At 34.1% G+C, this 24,922-nt stretch overlaps 2 protein-coding genes across 10 annotated transcripts in view; one reads left to right on the top strand and one right to left on the bottom strand.

Annotated features, from left to right (window-relative positions):
- The window catches only part of Unc-76 (fasciculation and elongation protein Unc-76), a 495,633-nt gene extending 474,582 nt beyond the window's left edge, over positions 1-21,051 (bottom strand). The window contains exons 1-2 of one of the 4 annotated variants that reach the window (XM_089597722.1): positions 16,254-16,503; positions 15,870-16,159 (exon numbers count right to left, since the gene is read on the bottom strand). The gene's annotated coding sequence lies outside the window, so the exon portion shown is untranslated. Of the gene's footprint in view, positions 1-15,869; positions 16,160-16,253; positions 16,504-21,030 lie in introns of those variants that run through there. The other 3 variants (XM_089597737.1, XM_089597745.1, XM_089597731.1) reach the window with 3 other exon arrangements.
- Positions 20,611-24,922, top strand: part of BORCS6 (BLOC-1 related complex subunit 6) — a 441,611-nt gene continuing 437,299 nt past the window's right edge. For all 6 annotated transcript variants that reach the window (XR_016293438.1, XR_016293440.1, XR_016293439.1 and 3 more), the window contains exon 1: positions 20,611-20,957. The gene's annotated coding sequence lies outside the window, so the exon portion shown is untranslated. The remainder of the gene's footprint in view (positions 20,958-24,922) is intronic.

Raw genomic sequence — 24,922 nt, forward strand, 5'->3', positions numbered from 1 at the left:
CTTCAATGCGTCAATACTAATAATATTTACTTCCACGTCTGAATCTAATACAAAAATTTCAGAATTTTTCTGAAATGTTTCGCAACGTAACTTAACTGCTGACGAATTTAATATCGTTCTTGCTCGAAGGCTCAGTAAATTATGTTCTCATGATTAATTTCGGACACATAATCAGATTTCAACTTGCAGTCACGTCTAAACGGCAAGTCTTGTTCACGTTTTTTGGAGATTTAGGGCGGGAGTCTCGGTATCGTTCTTAGTTATAACTTAGACGTGGCTTTTAGTTGTAGTACTGAAATAGGACTTGTGGATGGTAAGAGTAGCCGTGAGTTTGATAAGGATTATATATTTGCGAGTAGCAAGGTGGATAAAAAGGTAGTGGTTGCCAATATGGAACTTCTTAAAAATTTAAAGGGTATTAATAGTGACTAGGTCGATTACTCCATGGTAGTAGTGGGGTACAGCTTGGTGGAGGAGTAATCGATTAACGTTGAGGCACGTAGCTAAATACAGGATGTACAATTTTTTGATCATACTCGTCGAATTTTGGTTAAGTCATCTTGATATTATTTTTATCGTGAATACACGAGAAAGAATTTCTATTGTGGGTCAATGGGTCAGTAAAGCAAATGTATCTTTTTTAAGGTCAGACTGAGTAGAAAGAGTAACCAGGATTTTCATAACATTCGTTACCGAAGATTCTGGAGTCATACAAGTAGAGGTCGTGGGTTCGGCCATGTAAACGTCCTTGGCGTGATTATACGCTGGTGGGCAAGAGCGTTCAATAAGTCTGCAGCTTCTAAAGCTTGGTAATTATAGTCCATTGACCGGAGACAAAAAAAATACGATTTGATCTTGTTTTTTTTCCTCAGAAAAAAAATTGTACATTTCCTTTAGAATTCTCCAAGGGATACAGAAAAAATAGTCTTGTTCAATTCGAACATTGGCTTTATTTATTTATTTAAAAATTTATGAGAAATAGTCAATTTTTTATTTAGTGTTTTGCTTACATCCCACTTCTATTCTTCTAAGAGAAATTACAAATCCACTTTTACATATCCATTATTGATTGCTGATAACATGATATAAGCAATAAAGTGAGGGAAAAAATTGTGTATACCGAAAAACTTGTGATCAACGTAAAAAAAACGATTATGTTAATTTGAACATAACCGTAAGAAAATATAGATGTTAAGTAGCATAACAAATACCTATTTGTAAAATTACAAAATAATTTTTAATTTTTTGTTAATTAATTTTTTTGAGTTAAACTTTGAAGTAGTGATATTACATACTTCACGGTCGGTTTATCGACATTTCGCTTCGACAAAAACATGATATTGAAGGTTAGTAATAAAAACAAATAAAAGAAAATTTATTTTTGTGAATTTTGACGTTTCGTCACTAAAAACTTTTTTTGTAACTTATAAACTATTGCAAATATCTCAAACAATTTTGCATACTTTTTTCCCAACAACCGTCATTGCATTTGTCATAAAAAAAACTTGAATTTAAGAAAAAGAAGAATACTCTAGCTCACTCTAAGGCCAAGGTACAAGAAATTGGTGATTTTTACAATAAGGGGTCGATAATTAAACTTTTTATTGCAAAAAAATTTGTGTATTATCTACCTGTATTTCTGCATCACACTGCCTAAGCACTTTTTAAATTTCATTGAAAGGGAAACTGAAAAAAAATCAAGAAAGTCGCATTGAATAATAGCCAGAGCAGTTCAGCGCTCCCACCTGTACCCCTCTTTTGCAACAAGGTGGCTGACCCATAGAGGTATAAGAATAGAGGAGAAAAGCGCTATACTAGCCCATTAGCGGCAGCGACAGTATAATTAAGTGTAACGGGGCATCTGTCCTTGTTGCCAAAGCCACGTTATTGGCTACTTCTTCGTCCTAAATCCTACAGTTGATTCAATCTCATGTAGAACTCAATCAATAACATAACTGCCAGACAAAGACAGATGCCCCGTTACGTAGCGAATTCTGCTGTCGCATATCACGCCCCCTTTTCTCCTCTATTCTTATACCTCTATGGGCTGACCACTTGCAGTGCGCATTATACTTAACCCTCAATGTGTTCACCTAGAGAACAGCAACAGGTACATCTGAATTGTGAGTACTGGTATTTCTATGAATTCATTAAGTTTTTCATAAAAGGCGTTTAGATTCTTCAATTTGAAGTCAATGGAATAGTAGTATAGTACAGTATAGTATAGCGTTTATTGAGCCAGGTGGTATGACTACGTACGGCTTCTAATTATAAAATACAGAATTTATTCATATGCGACTAATGGTTGGAATGAAACTAGAAAATTAATGTTAATCTAATTCACAAGAGAATTTCATATAAAATATAATTGTAGTATAACTAAACGTTATTACAATGAAGATGAAGCTAACCACGAGAGATAGTCGCTGAGCTACATGGAAAGGTCCGTAAAAAACCGTTTTGAAGATCAGATTCAAAAGGCTTTACTACTTATAAGGCCTTTTTATTTGTATCTCCAATCGTTGCACGAGTAAATAAATAACATTATACAACTTATAACATACGAGTACGTAATGAAACAGCGACCAACATAAATTAAATGAATAATATTACAGAATAGAATGTGCGTACATTGTATTTATTTATATAAAGCCTCAAAATAATAATTAAAAGGTCCAACAGGGCTTAAATTCGTTCTTTTTTGATGTATACAATACTATTTAATTATTTAATTTAAGGTACAACAGTTATAAATCATGCTTTGTTTATAATAAAACTGCTGTAAGGGCGAGAAATTGAGATTTTCTCTAAATATCTTGTTCATACGAAGCCTCAAAATAATAATAATTCAAAGGTTCTACAGAGCTCATATCTTGTTTTTTTACATGTAAAATATTATACAGTTATTTTATTTCAGCAGAACAATTATTAACAATTCATTTTTTATAATAAAGCTGTTGCAATGACACGATAGTAGAAAATCTCAAAGAATCTCGTTCTTACGAAGCCTCAAAATAATAATTCAGAGGTCCTACAGGGCTCAAATTCTTCCTTTTTTGATGTATAACATCATTCAATTATTTTATTTGAGACACAACAATTATGAACAATGCTTTGTTAATAATGAAGCTTTATGATCAAAATATCCAATTCACAGTTAAAACACCATCAATAACAGTATAAGTTTTTTAGACATTGCAATAAAAAAGCTACAAGATGGTTCACTTATAGCAAATTTGTTTAAAAAGCCGATACATGCATGTACTTAAATTTTCACTCTTACTCTTCATTGTCCTTTAGAACTTTAGAAACTAGAGTCGAACATGAAGAAATTTATAAAAAATGTAAAAAGTGTGAGATAGATAATTATTGTAATATAAGTAAAAGGGATAAGAGTGAAAAATCGGCTTAATTTACTCATACTCTTAATACAAGACATTGTTTTAATGTTGATCGTGATTCGATTGAAACCTTAGACCAAGAAAATAACTATTATAAATGTTTGGTCTTAGAGATGATTTACCTTAAAAAACGAAAAAATAACATTAATAGACTCAGTGGTACACAAAACTTGGGTTCGATTAAAAAAAATACATTGATAGTTTGATAAGCTAATATCTTTTTTCCTTTCTACATAATTTTTATATTTACCCATTATTGCAATATAGTTGTTTTATTGCAATATTGTTGTTTTCATTTGATTTTACTAATCGTTAATTTTTAACTTACTTATATTGTTACTTTTTAAATCTTGCGCTTTTTTAATACATGTTAGTTGTTGGAAAAAATGTTCCTTACAATGTTATTATCATTGTATACATGTCATATAAAACCTTAGTACACATGGTATCGTGAGTAGAACTAGATCGTTAATTTTTAAGTTGAGAAAATACATTTTTTGTTGTACAAAAATTGAGTGAATATTCGATGTTGTTTATTTGTAAGTGTTGAGACTTAGGCCATTACCATCGTTTTCTCGGTTTTTTATACGATTTGTGTGATTTCTAGGTAAGTATGTCCTTTGTTTTTAATTGTTACAGTTTGCTTTAAAAGGATTGCGAATATACAACCGAAATGTTGTACATACGTTTGATATCAAGAATAAACTAATCGGCAGTATGCCATGAATATCAAGTATTTTGAATAAAATGCTTTTCAATATAAGAAAATGTAAAAACTTTAAGAAACTAACTGATGAAAAAATTTAGCGGGAAACAGCCACACTGATAAATAAGTTTAAATTTTAAAATAATTTTAAAAATAAAGCATAGACTAAGGTAAAATTTAAATATAGAGAAGTTACACGACGGCGTCACACTATGATCATCACTTTTGTTATCATAACTGTACTATTATTATTGTTATAATTATTAGTACTACAAATGTTACGATGTATTTTAATTAAAATTGCATTTATAATTTTTCCAATTGATATACCGTAATATACCAACCGTTTATTTAACCAAGCAGTTAATCAAAATGTTAAACGATTCATACCACTCTTTTGCAATAGGCTTGAGTGAATAAGCAAACAGTGCCTGGCAATAATAAGTATAAGTAACATTCTATCTCAATATTGATATCAAGTCATCACTAAAAGTTTGTAAAATCTAAATGTTAAAGGGAAAAAAAGGGCATGAGTTACTGAATATCATCTTCCCTTCTCTTGACTCATGTAAAAGAGCAAGCCACATGTGGAGAGTGCCAATTTTTGAGGGGCTGAACTAGAGAAATCCTAGCTAATTGGACCGTTAGCTTTTGAGTTTTCTTCAAGATTTTATCCCGAAAAACTTTTTTAAACCGTTTGTAAAAACCGTTTCTACCACCTCAGGATCACGAGCCAACCACGCACCCAGTAAAAGTTGCGGTTTAGTGTAAGCAGGAACTCGTGTCATCTTCACGAAGCTACAAAGTTCACCCAAATACCTGGTCACTAATAACTCGCTGGCTTATTTCCAGATGTATCGTCTAAAATTAATGAATAATTTTTACGTGGATGTCGACTCTAGAGTGTGCACCAGTGCTTGAGACGGCAGTGGTATTCTCTAAACATATCGCAAATTTAAATGCATACTTTTCCCACGTAAGGGCTAGAGCGTACACTGTTGCTCAGGACAGCTGTGGTAGCACATTTAGGCCACTCCAGAATGAGATACTTAAAAGAAGCCGTATAGTATTATTACGTCGGCGTAACGTATAGAGTTTTGAGCTAAGCTTTCACTTATTGCTCAGGATTCTTTTTGCTTGTGTCTCCCGTCCAGGTAGTCAGATAGACGAAAATAGGCCGTAATGCGAGGCCGTAAAGTACGTGAGGGAAGTGCAACCCCACGCCAACCACTCTCGCAAGACGGGTCAAAGATACCCGTGAGTAGGTCAACTCGCTTGCTCTTTTGTCCAAAGACAAGCAGTTCGAGGGATTCGGGAAGGCTGTTCGTAAGGATGGGTGCGTAGGCGGAAATTGAAAAAGATTCGTTTTGTTTTCTTTTTGACTTACTGTGTTTATTGTCTACCAATACTAGAGGCAACCCGAATTTACCGATATTTTGACTGAAGGAATCAAGGATGATTTGGAAGAGTACCGCCAATTGAGAGCAGCGGTATAGAGAACTTGACCAAGACGAGTCAAGCAGAAGACCTCGACCAAAAGAGAGTCAAGGATGGTAGGATCGATTGATTGAGACTGGCTAGTGTAGGAGGCTTTGGGCCTTGTATACGGTTTCACATGGGTTCATTCGGGGGTGCCGTTCTTGTGTACACGCAAAGTTGGGGTATTGGGAAGAGGTCCTGAGTGCGAACTGGGAAAGCGATCATCGAATAGGAAAGCTTGATTTTTAGGTCACGCCTTTGCATAATTCGGGGCCGCCACTCAGGTTCCAGTACGTAATGGTTTGCAAATTTTAGAAAATCCTCTTTCCAGTCCAACACATTAGAAAAAGGGGGGAGACAATATCCATTTTCCTCCGGTCTCTCATTACAGCTGGCATTTCTTATAACTAATGTTATTGCTAAAAAAGTGCTAGTAATTTATTAAAGAGCGAGCACACTTAATTACTAAAGAAAAAAAATAGAAGTCAATTTGAAGTAATACAAATAGTGATAATAATAATGGTAATAGTAAAAATTTTAAAAAATAATAGCAAACATAATAACTATAGTTCCAATAGTGGTAGTAGTTGTAATAACAAAATAACAGCGAATATAATAATCGTAGTAATAATAACAATAGTTCTAGTAGTGGTAGTAGTTGTCATAGCGAATAACAATTATTATTAACAAAATAATAGCGAATATGATAATCGTAGTAATGATAATAATAGTGCTAGTAGAGGTAGTAGTTATAATAATAATAATAATAATGGTAGTAGTAATCGTACAAGTGACAATCATAATAACAATGATAATAGTAATAATAATGATAATAATAACAATAAAAATAAACATAATAGTAATGGTAACAACATTAGTATTGATGATAGTAATTTCGTGAGCCACGTTCATTAATCTAAGTATAAATGTTGTCAGTAATTATTCTTATTGTTTATTTATCTTTATGAATAATCACGTTTTTACGTACTGTTAATATTATTGAGAGTGGAAAGGAAAGGGGAAAAAGAGGCTGTTTAGTTGTACAGGGAGGTAGTGGTATGAGGTTGCATGTTTTAGTGCAAGAGTAAGGAGGGCACCAATGGCCGATGAGGTGTGTGGCTTCGTCTTTATTTGACTAAAAACAAAATTTGGTGATGGTCTTATCTTGGAATTTTCCCATAAGTTGGCATGTTTGCAGCGTCTGGGTTCTCACAGAAATTTTTATCTATAGCAATGAAAGTCCACTGCATGTGGGTGTGACTTCTTTGAAACACTTTCTTCTCGAAGGCGATAAGATAAGTCAAATGCCTTTGCTTTTTGGTGCTGTTTGTGCGAATGAATAGAAGTAGTAGAGAGCGAGGACGATGCAAAAGAGTGGGTGTGTCAGGCAATTAAAAAATTTCGAACATCCAGCTACTGACGTTACAGTATAATATAATTCGATTGGGATCTAGTGAAATTTCGGAAAATTGATAGTAGAACGAAAAAATTATTTTCGCTAGTTTCTTACATTTATAAATACTTGTACTACTTTCAACAGCTACGAAATTTAGCAAAGGACCCCAAAAATTGGTCAAAGTGGTCAAAACAAGTTTTATTGCGCCTAAAAAAAACTAAAAATCTTTAAAAAAAATTAAATACCAATTTCGTTCTTTCGTTTGCTTGAGCTTCAACAGACTCCCAGGTAGTAGGGTGAGCCACTATGTGCCACTGCGAGCAGCCAGGAGACTACGCCCACTCTCCACAGTGAGTCATCAGACTGTTTTGAACGTGCAAGTCAAAAATGAAAAGCGCATCAAAATTGACGATATCTCCGGAAAGCAACGACGAAAATTGATGCTTCATCTTTTAATTTGAGGTAGCTTTTGAAAATACTAAGGTTGTACAAATTTACGACCTCCAAAAAACATTAATAGTAATAATATTAACAGTAAGAACATTTTTTTTACAAACCTTTTATTAAAGAAAAATTGTTCCTCCGAAATAACTTTGAAATATTTTATTGGTAATGTTTAAGTTTACTATTATTTTTTTCAAGTAAAGCTTCTTATGTAAGGCCCTCGCTAGACGAAATCAGGGGAAAGCATCACACTTTTTCTTGTTCCTGTCGTTTCTGTTCGCCCCCCCCCCCCCCCCAAAGCATGCGCTCTCGACTGTACGTACCGTAGCGTAGCGTATGTGTCCTTTGATTTTCCCTCTTTTTTTTATCTTTCTCTCTCTTTTTCTGTCAACTATACTTTAGTGAAGGGGGAATTGGTAAATGTATTGTATTTACGTAGCGATAACAGAGTAACGCTATGGCACAGCGGACTAGGCATCTGATTAACACGTGGAGGTCCCAGATTCAAATCTCGAACGATGTACCAAAATTTTTTTTAAGGATAACCAGTATCATCGTTTCTCAATCATTAGTAGACGAGAAGACGTGATTCATTTAAAATATAAAAATAATTCGATTGCAAAAGCGATTAAGCTGGCAAGCTTAATCTTTGGGCCCAATGCAGGCAACCAATATTGGGCTAAGCTTCGCAGTGAAATAGCGCACTGGTCAGGGTGACTTGGTTTGACTGCTCCAAAGCCATTACCAATTTTTGTCCATGCATATTTATAACACATATATATGCAGCACGAAAGCGTCGAAAACAATGTCTGCGCATGCCTCGCAAGAATTTTGCTGAGTATATTTGTACATATTATATATTGTATATATGCGAACGAATTCCGGCAGTGATTTGGGAGCAGTCAAGCCAAGTCAGGCCAAGTTGCACCCTGACCAGCATGCCGTTTCACTACCAAGCTTGTACTAATATTGAGATCTCGGCAACCAAGCTTGGCCTTGACCACTTCCTGATTTTAATTTCTAATCGGGAAATTATCATAAACCGAGTTACGTCACTAAACGGGCGCGAAAATTTAGAAGTGAAAGTAGACTTAAGAAACTCTGAAATCAAACGGGTCAAGTACAGATTTTCAAGATAAAATATCGAAAAAATAAATGTAACCGTGTGCCAAGTTACCAAATGACTTAGAAATTTAAGTAGTTGAAAAATTTTTGCATTCCAATTATTAGAAGTGCTAATGTTGATGAGAGTTCAATAGGAGAAATTTTTCAGTTAACAATCTAACTGAATTTATTAACGAACAACTATGAATGTTTACAGATGAGGGTTCTACAATACTTCAAAAAGATTATAAGATTCATTAGTGGCACGCGGAGATTTTAATAATAATTTTTCTTCCGAAGCCACTGTACCATCAATACAATTGTTAAAGAAAAATTTAACGTAAATATGTTTAATAACCCATTGCAATCGACCACTAAATATAGAACAAAGATCCATGCCATCTCTGCTCGTTATTTAGGTTACGTTTAATCACTGATTCATATTTTATATTTATCGGACCACAAGCCAATAGTTACCACCGTTAAAGGCCAAAATAGTGTCAATAACAAAATGGAATGATACATGAAAATTAATAAATTTTGTATTTTTTCAGTAAAATAATGTAAATAAGCAATTACCAAAAAGTAATATAATTTTAAAAACGAGATCCGTTATAAAAAACCTTATGGAAGCTTCGCTTCTTCCATGGGTCCCGCGACCCACAGTTCTTTTTTTAAATTCTTATTTACTTTTTTACATTTTTAATAGCACATGGTAAATACGCGCGCACACATGTATAATTATTGCCACAAATCGATTTGTATAAAAAGGTACGAAAATCAAATCAATTAACATCCAAGATGATTCTTCGATGGTTAAGATTGATCTCGTACTAGTAAGAATAAAATTAGTAATAGTTATCGTGAAAATATTAAAGGGTTTTTAAAACATTTTTTTAATTTATAAAATCTGTAAAAGTTATACTATTTGATTTATGGCAATAATTATTCGGGTATATACGCTTGTTTACCCAAGATCGGAAACAGAGCCTTTGGTAAGTATACGGCTCATTAAGGATACCGTGATGTAGGAATATGGGCAGTATGCGTTTACTTAACGGTACCGTAACGTTTTGTTACCAGGTTCGTGTACGGGCTATGTACGGAAACCGAATATATCATGGGCTGTATGGTGTCCGTACACGGCCAGTGAGGCAATGTAACATAGTTATAGCATGAATTATATATATATAGATATATAATCGAAATTGTGTTTGCTTTTCAAATTTGTAATAAAAATAATAGAAATAATAATTATAATTATAAGAAAAATAGTAATAACAATAAAAATAATAACAGTAGTAGTAGTAATAGTAATAATAATAATAATAATCATAACAATAATAATATTAATAATAATAATAATAATAATAATAATAATAACAATAATAATAATAACAATAATAATAATAATAATAATAATAATAATAATGAACACGCCTTGTGTGTAAACGTTTTTATTGAAAGATCACGCAGTGCTTACATTTTTGTACTTTTTTCGAGACTTTTTTTTTAATAACTATAAAATAACCTCTACATTTTCATTACCTACATGTTTTTTTTTCAACACTCGCTTTTTTCGACCACCATCCCAGTCTGCACAATAATTAATGACTTGTCCAAGAGCCTGCTTCAGTTTTAGCCTCTCCATACTCCCTCCTGTCAGTTCAGCATATAACTACGCACTCTAATTGACATAAGGTGCACAGTGCACAAGAATAACATTAGTTAGAATATCTATACCTGTGAAAACGTAAAGCACACCGAAGTACCGTACTGTGCATCATGTACATAGGTATACCAACCAATGATATTCTTGTGCACTGTGCACCTTATGTCTATTCAGTGCGTTGGCTTTGAGTCGGAGTCGAGGAAGATAACCTGTACGTTCAGTCATTTCACCCATACGGGCCGAGTACGGGCTGTGTACGTTTCCCGAATCCATGGTTCCCGTATACAACCCGTACACGATCCTGGTAACAACATATTTTCGGGCTATGAGGATATGCTTACGGATTCCGTAAGCGGGCCGTATACTACTTGATGGGACCAGTAATCTGATTTCCGATCGGGATATGTTTGTATGAAAAAAAAAAATAATAATAATAATAATAAGCTTGAACATTACTAATAAAGAATGTCAAAGTTATTTCCGAGGAAAAATATTTCTTAATAAAAGGTTTGTAAAAAAAATTTTTGTTACTGTTATATTATAACTAATGATAATGTTTTTAGAAGGTTATAACTTTGTCCAACCTTAGTATTTTCTAAAGCTATCTCAAATTAATAAAACAACCATCAATTTTGATTGCTGCGTTCCAGAGATATCAACGATTTTGATGCGCTTTTTATTTTGAACTCGCTCGCTCAAAATAGTCCGAAGACTAGCCGTAGAGAGTAAGCGTGGCTCCTACTTTGCGGTCACCTTAGAAGAATCATTTAATATCCGTTACGATAGTATATCAGGAATACGTTTTTTTCTATACGCCAAGAAGTATGAACTAAGCTTCGAGCGCCACTTATTAAAGTTCCTCGGCCGTGTCACAAAATTTAGACAAAATTTAAATTAAGTTCCGATAGCTTCTGATAGACACGGGCTCAGAAGCTAGTATAGTTAAGAGTAGCGATGAATTCGAACACTACTAAAGAAGCGTAAATGATAAGAGAGTAAGTAGTGGGTTTAAAGCAAAATGCACGAAAATTCTTGGAGGCACAGTCATTAACTTCGTAGCTTAAGAAACTACATTTCAGGTCATCCCAAATGATTCGAAATTACTTTTTGAAGAAGCCTTAAGAGCCGATATCCTTACTCGCAATAAAGTGAGAATTAACTATAGCAACAAATTATTGTATTTGCAAGTTGGTAGAATTCTCCTTAACGTAAGGCATAGGAAAATGCTATTATCTATCAACAGGAAAATTACCGTAGATAACAAGACGATGAAAACTCGGGGGAAAAAGAGACAAACTTAAAGTAAAATCACGAACTATTCGATGAACTAGATATTCCTATCACAAGCGATGGTGTCTATTTTTTTCAACAAGTCAGCGATAGCAGTGAAAAAAATCACTAGTCCGGGATGAAGCTGTTAGGAATGGACTTAGGAATGCTAAAAGCGTCGAAACAACTCAAGCTAAAAGGTTAATAGAACGGTATTTCTAGAATTTTCAAATTAAAGAAGACAAGTTGACATCAACAAACATAGCAACCCACCTTATACCAACAATTGACGGCATACCCGTGGTTACAAAGTAATGTATGCTACCTTAGGAGAGGCATTGGCTCAGTGGTAAGCATATTTTTTTATCGATACAACGCTGTTCTAGAGGTCGTGAGTATATATATGTATATGCTACCTAGTGCACTAAAAGCAGAACTGCAGCATCAAGTGCAAGAACTACTTGAAAATAGCATAGCGCGACATCTTGATCTGGGTATATAGTACTGCTCAATAGGTCGTACGTAAAAAGAGCACTGAGAATGCGTAAAAAAAAAAATGGTTCTCAAATTAAGGCTGCGTGATAAAAAAACCTTAACAATGAATTTTCTTTTCTTCCCATTCTTCCTAGATGGGTGATTCTGCCATAAGTAGCTCACAATGCTTTGAAGTATCATTAAAAAAAAAGTGGTTGAAAAAATTATTTTTCATAGTAGTTGTGCTTTAAATACTATCCACAAAAAATATAAAAAGCGATTTTACTTTAAAGTTTTTGGGTCAAAGGATACATATATTTTGTACAAGTCAATTTTCGAAAAAATACGTCTGCTTCTGATGAGTGAAACTAGGCTGTTGGTATAGTAACGGTGTTCTAACTCAGATTAAATAACAGCTACACTGAAACCCTATCGATTAAAAAAAAAATTTTGTTCCATTTTATGCCTCTATTCATAAGTTATAGCTGTTGAAAGAGGAGCGATAAAAATCGGTACAAATGAAATTTTACAGATTTTTGCCGAAAAGTTTATGAATAAAAAAAAAAAAAAAAAAATTCCCTTTAACTGTTGATTGGAAGTACCAAGTTCAACGAATTTTTTTTAAACGATAGTGCTTGGTTTTAACAGTCATTTGAGCCTATTTAGGACCATCTGAAATAGTGTACTCATTCACTACTAGTGTTATAAGTTGAATCGATGATCATCGATAATTCAAACGAAGAAAGGCCAATTAGACCAAACTTCGAGACACGCGTCTCACGTTTTATACCAATAGTGAAAAAAAAGTTATATAATGCTAAGAGATGCTTTTAGAATTGAGAGGTATGGAAGTGACGGATACAGAAGTAACAATTCAAGCTTGAAACTGCTATTTCGGCTCGTAGACTTAACATAAACAGTTTTCCGTTAACAAAACATTCTTCCTCAATAAATAGTACAAGAAAAAGAATTCTCATTACCTGTATAAGTAAAAAAGTGGCGGGTCTAGGAAGAGACGGAAGTGACCAATATTGTAATACACAAGAAAATAAAAAATAAAAATGTGTCATTTAAAGAGATTGGTATTTTTTACAGCTTTGGCTAGTTCATTTGTCTTATTTTAATGTGAGACTAGAAAAATGACAATTAAATAGTGTTACAAAACACAACAGTGCGGTTTTTATAAATATTCCCGCTATATAACCTAAGTTTATTAGATAAATATAACCAATGTTTAAGTTCAAATTATGGGACATTTGCTTATATATTAAAAATTAATGTTATTATGCCATACGTATTATGTAACATACGACATCTATACTTGACAAAGTATGTGCGAGAATATTTCGAAAAAGATCATTTTTTCCCAGCACGAGCTTTTAGGTGCAAAATTGAAATTGGGACAGGGTACGGAAGTAACATTTTGCCTATATTTTATTAAGGAGGCTCCAGCGAGCAGTGGTACCAACCCAAAAATAATTGTGAAAGTTGGTATCACTGCTGCAGGTTTATGTAGGAGCACCGTAGTATAGTATATGGGTCATTCTACTAAAAACGGCATATTTTATGTCGAATACTAAGTCGTGTAAGCAGATATCGATCTGGGAACTTTTTTAATTACTCAAAGGATGTTTACTGCTGAAGGTACAACATAATTCAGACCTAAAAGAATATTCCTTTAGTTTAGTGCAAAAAAAGGTCTAAATTAGCGTCACGGGCTCATGTCTTATTCGAAAATTTACAGTTTTGACGACGTCTGCAATTAAAACACGGAGTTTTTAATTTTTCTACGGTATGGGATTTCAAGGTTGTTAACACAAACAATATTTACACGAGTTTTAGGCAGCAAAAAAAATTTTATCCTAGAGTTGGTTGCTGTTAAAGTTGCAGGACCGAAATCTTATAAATTTAAAATTTCAACGGAAAACACTCTTACAAATGTATGCAATAAAATTTGGGAACTCTTAATAGGGCGTTTTGTATTCTACATACGTCAAGGTTGTTGCAGGAATTTTTTTCGAATTTTTCATTCCAATAAACCAGTTCTACAGGCTCGCGAATTCGAAGATTCTGTCTCCCAAAAATAAAACCTAGAGCCCGTAGCGCTAAGAAATGTTATGTAACTTTTTGAAACGTTCGGTTATCGACTCGGAAGGTGGCGGGTTAAAATTGAGCTATTTTATATACGCTAGGTAACTACCGCCAGGAGCGACATCAGTTGTCAAAATGCCTTAATAAGGGGGTGAGAAAAGCTAAACAGGTATGTGATAACCATGTACAAAGAGTTACTTTGTTTTCAAATTTTATATGATTATGGGATGCTGAAAGGGTTATGAATGTTTGTGATGGTTGAATTTGGTGTCCGAGTAGTAGAAATAAGTGTGTTTTACCAAACAAGTAATCTACAAAGCTGAAATCTTATAAAAAATTGCTCTATTTACATGGTTATCACATACCTATTCAGCTTCTCTCACCTCTCTATTGAAAAATACATCCGTGAGATAGCACGGGCGTTTCACACCATAGGTAGTTACCTAGCGTACATAATACAAGTATCGTAGCAAAGTTTAATTTGCGTTTGGTGCGTTACAATCTCGATTTTTTTACGATTTCATAAGAGCCCGTAACGCTCCTTTCTTTGCTACGAGCTCGTAATCATAAAAAACGCATTGTATCTTCACTGAATGTTAACTTATCGGCTGGAATAGTGTAGTGTACAATAGTAGGCACTTAGTACATCGAACAAGTGCCAGGATACAGTTAAATTTTGACTGTGAGAAGTATAATCATGATCTCAAGATAACTTTTCCAACCCGTAATTCTACTATTTTTGAAAAGTACAGTAAAAAAAGTTTAAAAAAATTTTCTCGTACAAATCCAGCAGGGCCCAAAAAATTTTAGCTTATTTTGGTCACGGACAACACAAAAAATTTTTTTTTTAATTAAAAACCAAATCTTCTGGCCCTCGAATAGAATGACCCATATGATGTGTGTTACTATAAAAACTGTATTCTAATACAAGAGGAATACAACCACTCGATGAATACTTTACGGAATATCTCGTATTTTTTACGTTCATCTACGTTTTGCAAGGCCCCATCTGAAAGCTGATATTTTTGTCCACAAAATAGTTAATACTGTCCTAGTATGTAACTCCCATATTACGGTTAGAAAATTATGATGTATTTATGTTGTTCCATTAGAGGTTGTGTATAACGTGCGAACTAATAGAGTAAATAACTCGAAATTTTGCACGATAAGAGGGGTAAATAAAGACATCACTGGATTCAGTGGGTTCTTATCTGCCATTCCAGGGAAAAAAGGAGTAAGTGCAATGTTAACCTTGTGGCACATATGCTTCTTTTTCTCTAGGACGGCAGTTATCTATCAATTACACCATCTACAACCTCTAAGCTCCTCCCACTGGAACCCCCATAATTATCTCATTAAGGAGACAAGATTTCAGCGAGAAAGTTGTTTTCAAGAGAGTAAAACACTTTTAACATAACTTCAAGCATTTTGAGCATTCAGTTTTAGTTATTGTAGAAGCATGAGCTCTCGACACGAAATGGGCCACTTGCGGCAGAATCGACCAAATATCCTTAGTCAAGTCAGAATTTCTAAATACTTTACAGTGAACGATTATATGTCAAGCTTTTACCAAATTGTGTCGCACCTAGTCAGCATCAGCCTATAAAATACTTGGAAAGTATGAGGCTTATTACCTAATCCTTAAAATTCTTCATGAAGCAAAAATTCATCAAAAAGAATGCATTGGTTTCCGTGTTACCTGCAAGCTATTATAGGTTTACTCTTTGTTAAATTAGAGCCAAGATAATATACTTTGTAAACTAGCATTGCATGTATGTGATAACAATATTGCATGTTCACTAAAAGTAAATGTAAGCAAATAGACTTAGTTACCTGATGCAGGATTAAAATAATGCTGGGTCTGTCTGCATCAAATTAATGTAAATACGTAGATATTAGTAGAGCGATTTCTATGTTTACAATGATGTAGGCCTTACATTATCCTAATAAATCAAAATACTTCCACATACTATTCCAGGTGTTATCTATTCTATATAATATCTACGTTTTTACGTGTATTTAGTGCAAATAGACACGAGGCAAAACTTAATATGTTATATTTATAGCCAAATCTAACTTTTAGATACTTTAATTTTAAAAACAGTTGTCAAAAGTAACTTTCTCTGTAAATAATATACGAAAAATTTGTAATATATTTCCAGATAAATATTTAGTATATTTTTACAGACAAATATTTAGTATAAATATATTATATACAGTATAACTTATTTACACGATGTAACTTTTGATAATTCACTTATAAACCCATAACCACATTACTTCTTAATCATTAAACTAAATAATTATATTGATATTTTAATCTCAAATATAGTTCAAGGTTTCCTTTAGAATAGGATTGTTATCTGAAAACATTAAATCATCAAACACACGTTCAACTAGAGTAATTAAACGAGAAATAATTTATTATCACAAATAACAATTAATTGTGGAAAAACTATGAAGCATGTACTACTATAGATAGAATAACGAAACTCTACTCCCTAGGGCCTATACACATGTGGCGTCTCACATCTCTCGCGCTTCACGCTCTACTCGCTAGGTGGCCAAGACCCTGAAAATTTGTTGAAATATCATAGACATATGAAAAATAGACTGCTCGTTCTTATGTCTTATGTACGGCGCTAAACATAGAGGTGTAAGCATGATGTGAAAATATAAGGTGTGGCGTTGCGCATCCATTTTGATCGACCAGTCAGGAACGCTTTCATCACGCCGCCATGTCTGTCTGCGAATTTCAAAAGCTTTTAAAACGTAAAGCATATTAGCATCAAGAAACTCGTAAAACAATGTATATTTTTTATTTCAATATTTTCATTCGAGTTGTTTCAGTGACCAAATGTACAATTCATAATTATTTACACATAAAAACCTGACTAAATAGGTAATCATTAATCAATTTACGTACATGTATATTCATACGTGTGTCTATATCTATATCTATATCTATATATATATATATATATATATATATATATATATATATATATATATATATATATATATATATATATATATATATATATATATATATACATGTCTAACTTCCAGGTGGATGCGAGGGATCAATTTTAGTTTTAACTTTTGGCACTTCGTTTCATTGTATAGGCTCTTCAGCGCTGTAGTAGTTACATCTCCCTCAAACATGGCATCGTGATAGAAGGCGCAGAACAGCACGAAAATGAGACCTCGGAACGCCACACCTTATGAGGCTCTTTTACCGTCAAGCTTGAATCAGATGGCGCCAGGGCACGTCGCGGCTGTCATGGCCGTCTCACTCACACAACATTACTTTTCAGTATTGTATGTACATAGGAAATTAAAGTGTGTGGTAAAGCGCAATATTTGAAATTTTGAAATGAATAAGGAAGACAAGAAAGAATATTATGGGAGCTTCAAAGTTTCAGAATTGAAAAAGCTTTTAAAAGGGAAAGGAGCAAGAGTCAGTGAAAGAAAAGCAGAACTCGTGGACAGGTAAGCCATGACTTGGGAGCGACAAAAATGTTGGTCTCCCAATTGCTTCGAGCCACTTTTTTTTTATCACACTATCAGAAGGAAATTTAAATTTCACTTTCTTATCGCAGGATATTACACTGCACTTCATTTTTCCTACTATCTTTAAACGTAAATGCAAACAAAAATTGTCTGCAAACAACAGCAATCATTTACAAAGGTTATGTCTTCTGCTTTGCTCATTACACAGATAGGCTCACGAACGCAATACACAACTGTAAATTTGACGGTGTGTAAGTATGACAGCCGCGACGTGCCCTGGCGCCATCTGATTCAAGCTTGACGGTAAAAGAGCCTCATATTCTTACATCATGGGTGTAAGAATAGAGCACGCAAGTGGGCAATTTGCGCGTGATCAGCAAAGAGAAAGAAGACTGCATAAGGGGAGTTCTATCTCTCTCTGACCGTCTGCTCTACCTTGCGTGATCGAAAAAGCAGGAGAGAGAGTCGACCAATCACAGCGCTCGGCTAGACAAGGACACGATTCCTCGTATGTGCAGCTATCTTTCTCTACGCTGATCTCGCTGCCACTTACAGGGTCCGTACCATATAACTTTTTTTTGCTTTGCAGGCCTATGTTATAACATAGGCCGATGTACTGAAAAATAGTTACATGGTACGACCCCAGCATAGACATATAGGAAAAATAGACTGCTCGTTATTATGTACGACGCTAAAAATAGAGATAATATAATAGAGAAAGCGAACAAGCCATGACCGCATACAGATGGTAGACAGAGAAAGAAGATTGTGTTGGTCTTGCATCTCTCTCTGCTCTTATCCTAATTGGCTGTTTGAAATGCCTTCTTCTGCCTCTAATTCAATATATACACCTGCTGCTCCACTACGACTACTACTACATACACTGTTAAGCAGCCTGTAGCTAATCAATGCATAGAGCAGAGGGAGATGCATGACCAAAACAGTCGTCTTCTTCTGTTCACTTACCGTACGCTTTCACTTACAGAAGAATATACAGACTTGTGAGGTTGGCGCCCATAAATATTAAAAATTAATATTTTGCACCTATTCAGGGCTTTAACGATTCCTCCTCATTTGCGGATCTATCCTCCACTTAAGTTTTTATTTGCGGATCAATAGTTTGCGAGATATTTGCAAAATAGAAAGTCGAAAATGGGCGCGGCGCAAAAGTTTAAAAAAACTTTGTTTTAAGTGCTAAATTGGATTAAAATCCAATTCTACCTGTATGATTCGATTCCTCCTCATTTGCGGATTACGGAGGTATGTGAATAATTTTAATTTAATGTCACAAAGTTTGTAAATAATTAATTTAATTGAGTGAGAAAATCTAGTAACTTTTCCTGTTCCTGTTGTTCGGTACATGTCGTTTCCTCCGTACAGGGGCCGTACCATATAACTATTTTTCTGTACATCGCCCTATGTTATAACATAGGCCCGCGAAGCTAAAAAAAGTTGTATGGTACGGCTCCTGCGGGTTCTACAAAATTTTTATCAGAATAGAAAACTTTAGGAAGAATTAATCTATTAATTATTAGTTATGAGTTATTCAGCTTTTGGGTCAATACACACACACACACACACACACATTTTTCGATGACTATGCAATCTAGAGCAAACTTATTTAATAAATATTTTTTCAAATTAAGTACTTGTAAATTTGTTACTGTGGCTGTGTTTGCATAGGCTCCGTTTGTAGTCTGTTAGGGTCACGTGATCATTTACGATAAGTGCGAGGGAGACAGTATGATATCACTGCTTCACTCGCACTTATGATAAATAATCACGTGACCTTAACAGACTTAATAACACACAAAGCCTTACAGAGCCTTAGGCGAACACAGCCTGTGTCACTTTTATCCGTTTCCACTGGTCGGTAACTTAATCTTCAATTCGCCGGATTACGCGCGAAATTGAAATGCTCAATCTGATTTCTAAAACTTGTCCAAACCAAATTATTACTTGTGTGCTTAGCTGTGGCTTGTCTTGTAATGATTGTGTTATCTGTACTGCTACTTTTTAGTTGTGTTGTTATTTGTTTCTTGAATAACAACAAATATTAAAATTTCGCAAGAAACGAATAAATATTAGTCCACAGTGTTTGCCACAATAGATTCCAGATATTAGATTCTAAAGATAAAAAATCTGTACCTAGTGACAAATAAATTTTTCCTTGAGTTTGAAGTATGTAATGTATGTGTGTGTGTGAGTGTATCGACCCAAAAGCTGAATAACTTATAACTAATAATTAATAGATTAGTAACTACTAAAGTTTTCTATTCTGATAAAAATTTTGTAGAACCCGATGTATGGAGGTACGACATGTACCGAACAGGAACGGAGCACTGGGCCAAAAGTCACTAGACAAAAGTTACTAGATTTTCTTACTCAAAAATTAAATTCATTATTTACAAACTTTGTGACATTTAATTACATTAATTTATATACCTCGGTAATCCGCAAATGAGAAGGAATCGAATCGTACAGGTAGAATTGGATTTTAACCCAATTTAGCACTTAAAACAAAGTTTTTTATACTTCAGCGCCGCGCCCATTTTTGACTTTTTATTTTGCAAATATCTCGCAAACTATTGATCCGCAAATAAAAATTCAAGTAGAGGATAAATCCGCAAGTGAGGAGGAATCGCTTAAGCCGTGAATGGCTGCAAAATATTAATATTTAATATTTACGGGCGCCAACTTCACAAGTCTGCTGAAGTACGTGTAAAAAAAGAAGCAACATCGAATGTGGGTATCTGTCTCTCTTGCACATTGCCAAAGGTAGGGATCAGTAAACTAATGCCATCTGGTGCAGCTATTGCAACCTTTCCACCGTTGGCAACGTGAGAGAAGGACATATTCACACGTTCGGTATTGTGTCTCTTTCTATTTGTGCTTCATTGCCGTACACAAGAACGAGCAGTCCATTTCTTATATATCTATGGTCTTACACAGTGCGAACCTTCTTTGCGTGTATATTTCGTATATGTCTATGGATTTACCCATTCCTGGCCTGTCGCTTTACCACTTTATTTTTTAAAAATTGGCAAATCAAGGAATTAATCTTATTAAGAGTCTTAAGTACAAGAATGCTTTTCGAAATAATACTATTTTAGATAAAATTAATACCCTGTATTTCGCTTTCAGTCTTGAATAGTGCTACTTGAAATATCGAGTACCTAGAACTTAACGTTAGAAAAAAAAATTAAAATTTGTATGATTGCTCGAAATTCAAATGTTTTTAGAATTTTGGACCGCCTTTCCTAGAATGACATGTTCAATGTACAGAGTTTTTGTACAGTGAAATTTTCTGAATTGTTATTTACTCAAACTGATGAAAGTGATTAACGTTTTCATTCACATTAACGTAATTACGTGGATATACGTTGCGAGTAGACACTACGGATCAATGTAAGTATTTAAATTTTTTAATGCTAAGAGATTTTGTGATGAAAGAAAATATTTATTGCTGCTTACGACATACCCAGTCGTTGTCTTAGTCCAGAAGGTTAGCCAATAATATACATTTATGTATACTATATGCTTTAAGCTTCCTTGTCATGTCGTACTGATTGTTTACAATGGCTGAACTGGTGATCAGCAAAGTTATGTCTTGTCATAAAAGTGTGTGCTACTATTGATACATTTCACTCCCACTACTACCTGTCAATATTTATTTTGAGAAAATGATAGTAACATTTTAAACAAGCTCAAATACTAGTTTCTTAGTATTTTTATAAATATTTTGCTTGCTTCTAAGGAGGCTTGGGCGTTTGGTGTCGTATCTATTGAGGGGCCCCTGTGGGGTACTAGTCATACAAATGATTCTTTGTAATATTTTTTTTATAATCATTTTGATGATACACATGTGCGAACAAAATAGCAATAGTACGCGGAAAAGTTATTGGGAAAATCGATATTAAAAAATTTATTAGTTTTCCTGAGGTACCTTGTGTAAAGATGACGGCCCTGCCACAATAAAGCTGACAACACTGTACTCTCTTGCTCTCATCTGCTATTATATACCTATACTTGTGTTAGACTTAAATTTTCATTGTGTGTTTATGAATGTACAGCGCATGCGCACTCACAGTGCCTGAACAAAACAATTCTCATGTTCGATGTTTTCCTCGCTATTTTCTCAAAATTTAACGTGTTGATCCTATTCTTTTTTTTTAATAATAGATTCTTTATACTTTCAAGTACATGTACCAATTTAATGTGTGGGCCCACATTTTTTTTTGCGGTACGGTAGTCTATTGAATTTCGGGTTCCGTAAGGTTGCGTGTTAAAATGACGAATTTTCACAAGCTATTTTCTCGAAAATAAATGTGTTGACCTACCTATTTTGATTTCCTAAAAAAATCTAGCAAACTTTATCTACATAATCTCTGAATTTCAGACCTAGCCAGCATTTAATTCAAAATCGCCCAAGCCTCCTTAAATCTGATGAGTACTTCGACACTTTTTGATACTTTTTGGTAAGAATTCATTTGATGCCAACACTATTTAAGGGGTATTGGTTTTTTATTGGTATTGATTGATTGATTTATAGGTATTGATTTTTTAAACATAGCCGCATCCATACATTTTTCAGTATCGCTCTCACTCCTAGTGAGTTGGCCTTTGCAATTTGTGGCTCTCTACTGAGTGAGCCCTCGTATTGTTTAGAGATAAAACAAATGTTAAGAATAGCAGCATATTATGAATTTTATTTTACGAATAATTTTTGTTTGTCATCATTGTATTTTAATGAATTTTTTCTCACTTATTGTGATTCGAATCCAACTATCAAAGAATGTAAAATTGTGCTCCGACTGCTTTCGTTAGTTTAGAGACAAGTTTGTGACGGCCTAATGACTGTCACATGAAGTACACACTTCAGCTCTTCAGTTTCATCTATGAAATTGTTATTATAAAGCTAACGTTTTGTGAGTGTTAACACAAAAAGTACTAATTAAATGAATGATTGAAAGAACTAGAGTGGTATCTCAAAAAAGTCTTGTATTTGTTGCTGTGTTCTCCTTATGAACATCAGCTGATGTATCATCTGACATGCCAGCTAATAGTCGTGTCAATATGTCATCTGTAACTTCATTGAAAATATTAAAATTTGTAAAAAACTCTTAAATTATGACATTTACAACTTATTAGTAAGCCACTATGGTGTAATTATCCTCATAATGCATTAAAGAACCCAGGCCTATTGAAGTTTGAATATGTTGATTTTTGTTATTCACCATTTTGAAAAAAATCTGATGGCATATCATGTGCCGTAAGGCATCTGATACATACGGTGAAATATTACCTGACATGTTATCTGGTATTTTTTCAGAAATATGAAATACTAGCGGTCCCCCGTCTCGGCTTCGCCCGAGACTTACTAAATGGGACACTGTAGTTTGTTGACATGTGAAACGTTTTTAATTAAAAATTTTACATCTATTCCTGACACTTCTCAGAACAAAAATCTTCTTATCAAAAATATGTTGCTTCGAAATCCATACAGTTTGTTTGGTCAAATAATAAGCTGTAAAAATTAAAAAAATATAATCATGTTAAAAAGTACCGTGCGTTCCTTATGCCATAAAATAATCGTTGACCATAAGGCACCGTTGATTTGCAGTTTCTCCCGTATTATTTACAAAAAGGGCTATTTTTTTAAGCTATTAGGATTTACAACTCCCAAAAAATATATGTTAAAAAAAATTCTTTCCTCTCCTATCTCACAACTTTATTACCAGAGCAACAAAGTCCTAAAGCTTAATTGCTACGTTTCTTATCGCCTCAAAAATACAAATAAATTTTCTACTTATTTAAAAATCTGAAAGATTTAAGAGATTACTGTGAGGGTACAATAAAAAGCTGATCTCTCACGTAATGTATTCTTTATTTGTGGATTTTGACGCTGCTGTTCCAATCTCGATAAATTTCCTGCGTCAGTTTCTTGACCTCTAAAATTGTATCCATTAGATACACTTGAAATTTTCCTTCCAATACACCCTCTCGCGACTTTGGGCATGCTTAAGATTTTTGTGACGCCTAAAGGCTGTTTTCTTTCAACTTTTTTAAGTTCTAATATATTTGTTAGCAAGGCAGTTCGACGTCCGATGGCCCTAAAAAAGACCGGTGAGCTTCTTATGTAAACTTTTTCTTGACTGAAGTTTACAGCAATTGTGACTGTCCGGATACCTTAAAGTGATCTTCTCTGGCCTGCTATTAAAGCCCCAGACTGATGGGGGAAAAAATTACTAAGTCTGAAGCTCTGGAGCTAGTTGTTAAAGCATCGATAGGTGATAATCTTCAACATACATAGATCCACTTTCTGTAAAAGTAGGTTGTAATGGTTTGCTTGGAATTTGACAATGACAAAAAATTAATAGAGTAATTTTGGAAATTAAAGGGGTTAAGTTCTCTGTCCCCGTTAAAAGCTTTGTTGGCGACGAAACCTAGTATTATTTTTTTTGGTTACTGGCCAAGAATAACGTTTTCTAAACAGTCGCCTGTAATACCACAGTGCATAGTAAAAGATTTAACTTTCACACGGGTAATTGGATATTTTGCAGTAGTGCTTGCTAAAGTCTTTGCATGTGCTATCAAAACTGTGGGGCTTACTTTTACTCGTCGTACAAGAAGTGTTGCTTCGGTAATACTGACTGAATAATTCCTTGTAGATGCATCCATCAAACAAAATGCATCCTTCGAACGAACTAGACGTAGACAAGCTTCAACATCATTTAATAAAAGTTTGTCTTGATTAAACACATCGCAATGCAAATGACCTATCAAGTCCACTGTCATACCATCCTTTATATACTCTTGACGTTTTGCGAGAGATATATTTTTCCCTGATCCGGGTAGTTTATCCATCTCACCAGCTACATCGGTTTCCCAAAGACTCGTGGACAAGTGAGAAGTTTTTGCTGGAGGTCCGTAATTTAATAGTGTTTCGATGTATGCTCTGTACGGGTAAGTATTGTTAGAAAAGGTCACTAGTTTTTGATTGAAATATACATCAACTTGATTAAATATAGAGTGTAATAAATTGTTTACTGGAGCTACAGACGCATCTGTAACCTTGTCGTAAGGTATTAATTTTACATTAACTCTTAGCATTGTGTGAGCGAGGTCCAAATAATCCTTATTTTGAGAGTTTATGACAAATTCTATCGGACTTTCGTCAGTTAGTGATGAAACAGGTTTATAATAAACCCACCGACTTGCCTCCAACGCTGTCTGAGTAAGAGGAAGAGAAAATAAATCCAACTCACTCTTGAGACACGGATCAGTATGGCTATGGAAAAAATACATGATTAATATTTTACTAAAAATTTCGGTCACTTTTGATTTCTTTTTTTTCGGTCCTTTTTTACTCT

The sequence above is a fragment of the Copidosoma floridanum genome, unplaced genomic scaffold (genome assembly GCF_036245765.1).
Source record: "Copidosoma floridanum isolate Cflo_tuat_1 unplaced genomic scaffold, Cflo_Japanese_pri ptg000004l, whole genome shotgun sequence".
NCBI lineage: Eukaryota > Metazoa > Arthropoda > Insecta > Hymenoptera > Encyrtidae > Copidosoma > Copidosoma floridanum.